We start from the raw sequence: 8,227 nt of genomic DNA, 5'->3' as shown, positions 1-8,227 counted from the left end.
AAGGTCAGGTCTATGAGAAATTCTGATGCCTACAACTTCCTCCACACCTCTATTATTACTATGAGGCCCTTTTCCCATCAATACCCTTCTTCGTGAGGCCAACTGCTGGGGCTGGCAATGGGCTGGCCTGCATGGATGAAAGATACTGAGTTAATGACACTGATAGTGGCTGATGCGCAGTGGGGCTTGGCAATGAGTTGGCAGTGAACTTCAAGCTGCCAGGGCCCAGGTGGAGGAGAGCGGGGCGTGTGGAGCCTCTGAAGGCTCCAACAGGGCTTCTCCCCAGCTCCCCCTGCATCCATGCTTGCAGCACAGCTGGAGACTCATCCCTGCGGTATCATTACTATGAGCCAGGGCTCCCTAGAAGACTGGCTCTGACAGGCCAGCGTTATCGCTGGGGACTTTGGATTGTAAGACAAATAGTAATGACTCCAGCTGGGCGTGGGGAGAATCATAGGCTTCTTCCCAGGGGAAGTTCCCGGGGTGCCTGGTTGTTGTTTGGTTGGGCGGGGGTGGGGGGGTGGGGGGGGTGGGGGGGGGCAGGTGTTAATTACACAGTCCCTGGGTGGTGGGAGGGAGCCATTTCCCAGCTGAGGAGGACTGGAAAGTCTGGCACCTTCCTCCCAAGTCAAGATTGCCGAGACCACTATGATCAAATGCTCGTCCTCAGTGGGTGGTAATCAAAGGATTATTTATTTTGTAAAGTCAATACCAGCCATGAGTGTTATTATTTTTGTCATCTTTGCATAGATTGGGGTGGAAATTGGTATTACCTTCTTGAAAGTATTTGACAATAAATATATTAAACATATCAAAGTTTTGTCCCAATTACTGCAGCTGGGCCTGGGTCTGTGGCCAAGTCAAACCAACCCTAGGGGTTATGAGAGAGAACAGGCTGAACTTAGCATAGTTTAGAAGCATCTACATATTTTTAACTACACAAATGATGCGCGTGTATATGGTCACTGTGTGAAATCAAACATTACAGATAAAGCTGACATTCTCCCACGGGACCATTGCTCTCATCTCTGAGGTCCACAATTTTATCAGTTTTGTGCGCATCTTTCCAGCTTTTTTCTGCCATATTTACAGACACACGTGTCTATAGAAATATGAGGTATAATTCCATGGGGGAGATTGTGGATATATAAATGATATAATATTTTATCCATTTTTCTACAACTTGCCTTTATCACTCAACAATATGCCTTAGACATGTTTTGTGTCTGTACATAAAGGCTACATAGTGTTCTAGTGACACGTGCATAGTTTATTTAACTGACGGTTTCTTTGAGGGCAATGGTTCTCACCCTTGTGTACTGCCCATCTCCCTATTCCATAGATGATGAAAAATGTTCACACTCATAACACACTGCTCAAGAGATGCATATTAATTTGTAATAGTCTGGGAACCTCTGTCCTCACTCTGTCCCTTCCTTTCTCTTTTGAGAATGCATATAGGAACGCAAGCCAAGAGTTAGTGTCATTATAATTGGAGTAATCTTGAACTCGGTCTTAAAAAATGAGTAAATCACTGTCAGGCCTTCCATTTTAATTATTGTTACTATTAAACAACTTGGAACATCTAACAACTGGTCTCCGTGTGCTTCCTTAGTCCCATCCAGCTGGAAAGAGAGAAAACCCACTCCGTCCACCACGAAATTGAGTGCTTCCTTACATAATAGGCCACTGCATTATTCTCACATAGGACCCTAGGCTCCCTTTGCATAGAAGAAAAAATAGCTTTTCCAGGGGCCCATCCTAGCTTATGGAAGAGTATAAGGGTGAGCCTTAGGAGTGAGGGAGTGAGGGGTAATTCTGCTTTTGGTGTCTGCAAATTAAGAGAGAGGACAGGGGGACAAATAATAAACCCGACACTGAAGACCAAATAAAAAAAGAGGGGGGGGGGGTCAGGGGGTGTTCCAGGCACAGGAAGTGGCCAAGACTGACGAACACCTCAAGACCCAACCACTCTGGCCTGTGTCCCAAGTCGAAATGCAGAAATGAGTCCACACCACGTGTGGCTGAGTTCTGAGAAGACAGCATGACTGAGCAGGCCTTGCGTGGGCCAAGTGCTTAGTCTCATTCACTGCAGAAAGCACCTGCGCAGGGGGCTCTGTCTCAGGTAAGCAGACAGCTGCCTTGGTGCCAGGTTCCAGCAGAGGTGTATGCCTGGGTCCCCACCAGTGGTCTGGCAGTGGGGAAAGAGGTCAGCTCAGGATCACTAGTGTTGCAGCAGTGACATTAACACGAGCCAAAAGGACCAGGACCGGAGGGCTGCCCATGTGCCTTGAAAGGTTTCTTCCTTTGCGGAGATAAACAGGAATGAACATCCCCTAGGGATCACAAATTGTCACAGAAGGAAGGTCTGTGGCAACAAAGACAGTCTCAGGTACTCACAATAGGTGCAAAGTCACCCAGGTTGAATACTAAATGGCGGTGTCCTGTCCTTGTCCTAGCTGATGAAGCAGGAATGCCAATCACCATAATGACAGCGAATGTTTATTAACTGTCTACTATGTGCCAGCCACTGTGTGAGCACTTTTCACGGAGTGTCTCACTCCATCCTCACAGCGTCACAGGAATGTTGGCATTTCCATCTGCATTTCCAAATGGAAGCCTGGCGAGGCGAAGCAGCTTGGCCAAGGTTACACGTTGCTGCAGTGGAGGATCGAGCCACGCATCTGACCCAAACCCACGATCCTCTCACCTTGAGGCTCAGCAGAGCCCCTGTTGTGGGGTTGTTGGGAGGACTGCATCGGCTTCCATGGCTGAGGTCCCTGACAGTTGGTGGATGTTAGGAAGAAGTGCTGTGCGGCCAGCCCTGGGTTGGAAAAGAAAGCTGTGGAATCTTCTAACATGGCATGTTTGTGAGGACTGGCTTCCTCAAGAGAATTCCCCAGCTGGTCAGAGTCGCCTTAAAAAAGATGGACACTGGGCTGTTGGCTTCGAAATTTTCTTCAAAACAACAGGGGCCTGTTTTCCCTGTTTTTTTCTTTTTTTAATGTTATTACTATTATCCTTCAAATTGGGCAAACCACTTAACTATGCCCCATGTGTTTATTTTGGCAGCTGATACACCTCCTGATTCTCTTTTGCAGCACCACAGGGAATATCCTACTTCTTCTTTTTTTTTAAGGAATAACATTAACCATTTTTTTTAAGTATTGTGTTGTCTCCTTTTTAAATTATTTTTTTAATTTAATTAATTTTTTTTTTAAATTTACATCCAAGTTAGTTAGCATATAGTGCAACAATGATTTCAGGAGTAGATTCCCTAATGCCCCCTACCCATTTAGCCCAACCCCCCTCCCACAACCCCTCCAGGAACCCTCAGTTTGTTCTTTGTATTTATGAGTCTCTTCTGTTTTGTCCCCCTCCCTGTTTTTATCTTATTTTTGCTTCCCTTCCCTTATGTTCATCTTTTTTTTTTTTGTCTTTTTTTTTCTTTTTTAAAATTTTAATGTTTATTTATTTTTTTTTTAATTTTTTTTTCAACATTTATTTATTTTTGGGACAGAGAGAGACAGAGCATGAATGGGGGAGGGGCAGAGAGAGAGGGAGACACAGAATCGGAAACAGTCTCCAGGCTCTGAGCCATCAGCCCAGAGCCCGACGCGGGGCTCGAACTCACGGACCACGAGATCGTGACCTGGCTAAGTCAGACGCTTAACCAACTGCGCCACCCAGGCGCCCCTTATTTATTTTTGAGAGAGACAGAATGTGAGTGTGTTAGGGGCAGAGAGAGAGGGAGACACAGAATCTGAAGCAGGCTCCAGGCTCTGAGCTGCCAGCACAGAACCTGACACGGGGCTCGAACTCACCAGCTGTGAGATCATGACCTGAGCCGAAGTCGGACGCTCAACCGACTGAGCCACCCAGGCACCCCACATTTGTTTTGTATCTTAAAGTCCTCATAGGAGTGATGTCATATGATATTTGTCTTTCTCTGACTAATTTCACTTAGCATAACATACTCTAGTTCCATCCACGTAGTGGCAAATGGCAAGATTTCATTCTTTTTGATTGCCGAGTGATTCTCCATTGTATATATATACCACATCTTCTTTATCCATTCATCCATCGATGGACATTTGGGCTCTTTCCATACTTTGGCTATTGTCAATAGTGCTGCTATAAACATGGGGGTGCACGTATCCCTATGAATCAGAATTCCTGTATCCCTTGGATAAATGCCTGGTAGTGTGCCATTGCTGGGTCGTAGGGTAGTTCTGTTTTTAGTTTTTTGAGGAACCTCCATACTGTTTTCCAGAGTGGCTGCACCAGCTTGCATTCCCGGGGAATATCCTATTTCTTATAAGCTGAGAATAGGAAACAAAAACTACTCCCTCCAAAGGCTCTTCATGGGAGTGAGCTGTGGTCTTGCTCTTCGCTGAGAAGACTGCCCTGAGGCTGCAGTTAGCTTTCTGTTTTCAACCTTCTTCCCAGTTTGAAATTTGGAGTTGGTTCCTCATGACCCTCTTGTACTAGAGATTTTTCGTTGTATCATTAGTGCTTCCACCAGCTCTTTTTTGATAAAACACACCTCCAATTCCTGCTGGAAAGCCATGCCTCTGCAGTTCTCAAAGGCTTGATTGCACAGACCATGATTGGCTGAGCAATCAAGTTCCTTTACCTCCTGGCCACAGTGATTGGTTGAGTTGGCCAAATAACCCACGTACAACCGATGATATGAAAGGAGATGGTTGCTGGGGCTTCTGGGAAAGAGGCACCCCTCCTGCTCTTGAAGGATGTAACTGTAGAATTACACTGGCCATTTCTGCTTTCCTAAGTGGGGAGACTGGAGCTTCAGGATCAAGCCAATGCCATGGAGGCAGAGCAGGGAGGCAAACATCTTTGGCAATATCATTTAAGTCCCTGGATCAAGCTGAGCCTGAAGCTAGATGCCTCAGGACTTTGCAGCTCAATCAGTAAACCAAAGTCTTTTTGTGTTTAAGGCAGTTTGGGTTGGGTTTTCTGTCACTAGCAATCACAACAGCCTCGATGGTGCACTTGCCTCTGAGGACTGGCAAGGGAGCGGAAGGAGTATCCGCCTGCTTGGAGGCTCAGTCTGAAGGTGAGGGTCAATGTGCTGGCAAGAGTGCGGGTGAAGAGGGGCTCTCATACACTGCAGGTATGAGTATAAATTAGTACAGCCTTTTGTGGGGGCTGTCTCATTATACTACAGGTATACGTGTTAATCTGGGTCCTCTGAGAAGCGAGCACCAGGATGGATTAAGTGTGCAAGGATTTTATCAGAGAAAATTGCCTTTGTGAAAGAAAATATGGGGGAGGGGCAGAGAGGGCTGGGAGAGGTGTCAGTCTGTGACACAAGTCTGCCCCCCCCCATCCCCCCAGTGAAGGACAGACAGTGGAGGCATCCTAGACTGGCCTGTAGTCTAAGGCAAGTTCAGCAAGGCCATCAAGGTGTCCCTGAGCTGAAGTCCACCAACAAGGGAATGCTCTCCCCCAGAAACAGGGCTGTCTCAGGACCCTGCCTCACTTAGTCATTGCCTGGGAACAGCCTATGGAAAGTGAGGCCTCCAAGCAAACAAAATGATGGATTTCTTTTTTTTTTTTTTTCAAAATGATGGATTTCAACAGGAGGCCCCGAGGTGCGTTCTCATGGTGGTCGCAGGACACATACTCAGAAACCACTATTAAAAGTCAGCAGTGGTTAACTCTGGCTGGTGCAATTATGGGAGACACACACAACCTAAGACACCTTTCTCTGTATATGGTTTTATAGTCCATGTCCGTATTTTTATATAAAAAAAAAGTAATCTTATTTTAACATGGGCACACACTTTGAACAGGTAATTCCACTTCTAGGAATATATCCCCAAGAAAATAATTGAATGTGCATACAGAGATGCTTATCACTGTGTTATTTGTAAGAGTGGAAAATTAGATGGTACCTAAAAGGCTAACAATAGGAGTGTTAAATACTTTTTGCTACATCCACATGCTGGGATGGTATGCTTCATTTGCAATGATCCTATGGGTGATATATATTAATTGCCATGCGCTCCAGCATCCCTGTCTGTCTGTCCATCTATCTATACTCTAGGTGTCTAAAAATCTCTCTTGATTGTTTCCACCCCTCCCTCTATCCATCCATCCACTCATCCATCCATCCACTTACCCATCCATCCATCCATCATTCACTGATCTATTTCCCCCTCTCCACTCCCCCCCACCCCCGCCCCGGATTATTCTCAGGCTTGGTTGCCTGGCTTCCCTGCCCACAGCATCTCAGCAGCAACAGTCTAGAAAAGACGGGAGATTCTGTGGGCTGTCAGAGACTGGCACAGTGACTCCCAGATATGACAGGTGACAAAAATTACCTGAACTAGACAAAGCGCATATGACCCTGAATTGTCAAGGAAAGGCTAATCTTGTTGGATATCATCTGTTTGAGGAAGCAGGAAAATGTATAACGTGGTTTAGAAAGATTCCCATCCAAAGTAGAAAAAACAGAGATATTTGTGACGCCTGTGGAATGAGTTCTAGTTTTCTGGAAAAGTCACCTCGGCCGAGCTCCTCATTCCCCAAAGCTGCCTGATAAATCACAGTCAGAGCTGAAGGGGAGTGTATCTCCATTATATACAAGAGAAAACTGAAATTCAGGGAGGTTAAGCCACTTAGATGAGGTCACACAGTAAGCCGAAGTGGTGGGATCGGAATCTATGTCTTTTTGATTCCAGTTGTGATATCATGGAGATGTGCCACCCTCCTTCAAGGATGAGGACAGAGAGCTTTCAGCTTTCAGCTCCTTCAGGGTCAGCTGCAGCCACAGAGAGGTCACATCCCTTCTGGGGAAGCCTGCATCACTGACTGAGTGAAGTATGGGTCTAAAGTCCTGGCCACTTCAGCCCTATGTGGTCCACTCCGACGGTCAGGATTTCTCCCGGATCTCCCGGCCAGGTTGGCTGATAATTTGCCAGACTGCACCCCAGTTCCACTCCTTCCTCTGCTTTCTCTTCCCAGGTATTGGTTCCTAATAAACAATCTCTACTACAAACTCTGTCTCAGCAACCGCTGCCAGAAAACTCAGTCTAGAACCAGTGATGCTGGGAGCAGTCTGAAAAAGCCACAAGATGGGGCTTAGGACCTGGATTGCTCCCCTGCCCCCCTCTAGGTTGGCAATCAATAGCGGTGGGTGGAACACAGCCTCTGGCACAAGGTGGTCCAAACCTCCATAGACTGAGCTGGGAGGGTGTACCAGGGGGAGGGAATGTCCTACCAGAAGCCATGTATCAGGTAGTTGATGAACAAAGAAAACAGTAGCCCTAAGCATAACTAGGTTGGATGGCTATTGCTACAAGGCTTTGCAGGATACTAAACAGCCAAGGACAAGTAACAGGCCCTTCCTCTAGGAGTGAAAACCAGAGAGCCTCTTGGGTTGCAGACAAGGAAGCTGGCAGGAGGGCAGACCAAGCCCGAGACTCAGAGTGACCGAACTTCAAAGGCAGTTAAGCTCCCAAGGAAAGCAGTGTTACACTATGGTCAGGGCCCCGACTGGGACCCTGACACATGGGATGAGGTCATCTGGGTGGTGCCCCCCAAAGATGTTTCCACTTGAGGGGCCATTATGAATAATGCTGCTATGACCCCTCATGTTTGAATACCTGTGTTCAATACTACTGGGTATATACCCAGAATTGGAATCACTGGGTCCTTTGGTAATTCTATATTTAACTTTTTGGGGAGGCACCATACTCTTTTCCAGAATGGCTTCACCATTATATATTGCCACCAGCAATGTATAAATTTGTTGATATTTTTGGGTTTTGGGGGGAACGACTCTCCTCTTCGGGCCCACATGGTTCAGATGATACTAACTCCCACCACTCTCTGCCCTAGAGATGGGCATCTAAACAACCAGAATTTGCCAAAGCAGAATAGGCGTGTGACTGAGCCAGGCCCGTGAAATTCAACACTGAGTCTCAAACAACCTTGGATTTGTATTGCTTACATATATCCACCACCCTTGTTTCTTAATGAAGCCAGTTTCAGTGTGACCAAGTCACCACTCTGTATCATTAAGACTTGCTTGTTTGAAACCTCTGCCTGGGGCGGCACCTGGGTGGCTCAGTCGGTTAAGCATCTGACTCTTGATTTAGGCTCAGGTCATGATCTCATGGTTCGTGAGATTGAGCCCCATGTTGGACTCCGTGCTGACAACGTAGAGTCTGCTTGGGATTCTCTCTCTCTCTCTCTCTCT

This window comes from Herpailurus yagouaroundi, unplaced genomic scaffold, assembly GCF_014898765.1.
Source record: "Herpailurus yagouaroundi ecotype Mexico unplaced genomic scaffold, PumYag 222, whole genome shotgun sequence".
Classification (NCBI taxonomy): domain Eukaryota; kingdom Metazoa; phylum Chordata; class Mammalia; order Carnivora; family Felidae; genus Herpailurus; species Herpailurus yagouaroundi.
This window is presented reverse-complemented; position numbering follows the sequence as displayed.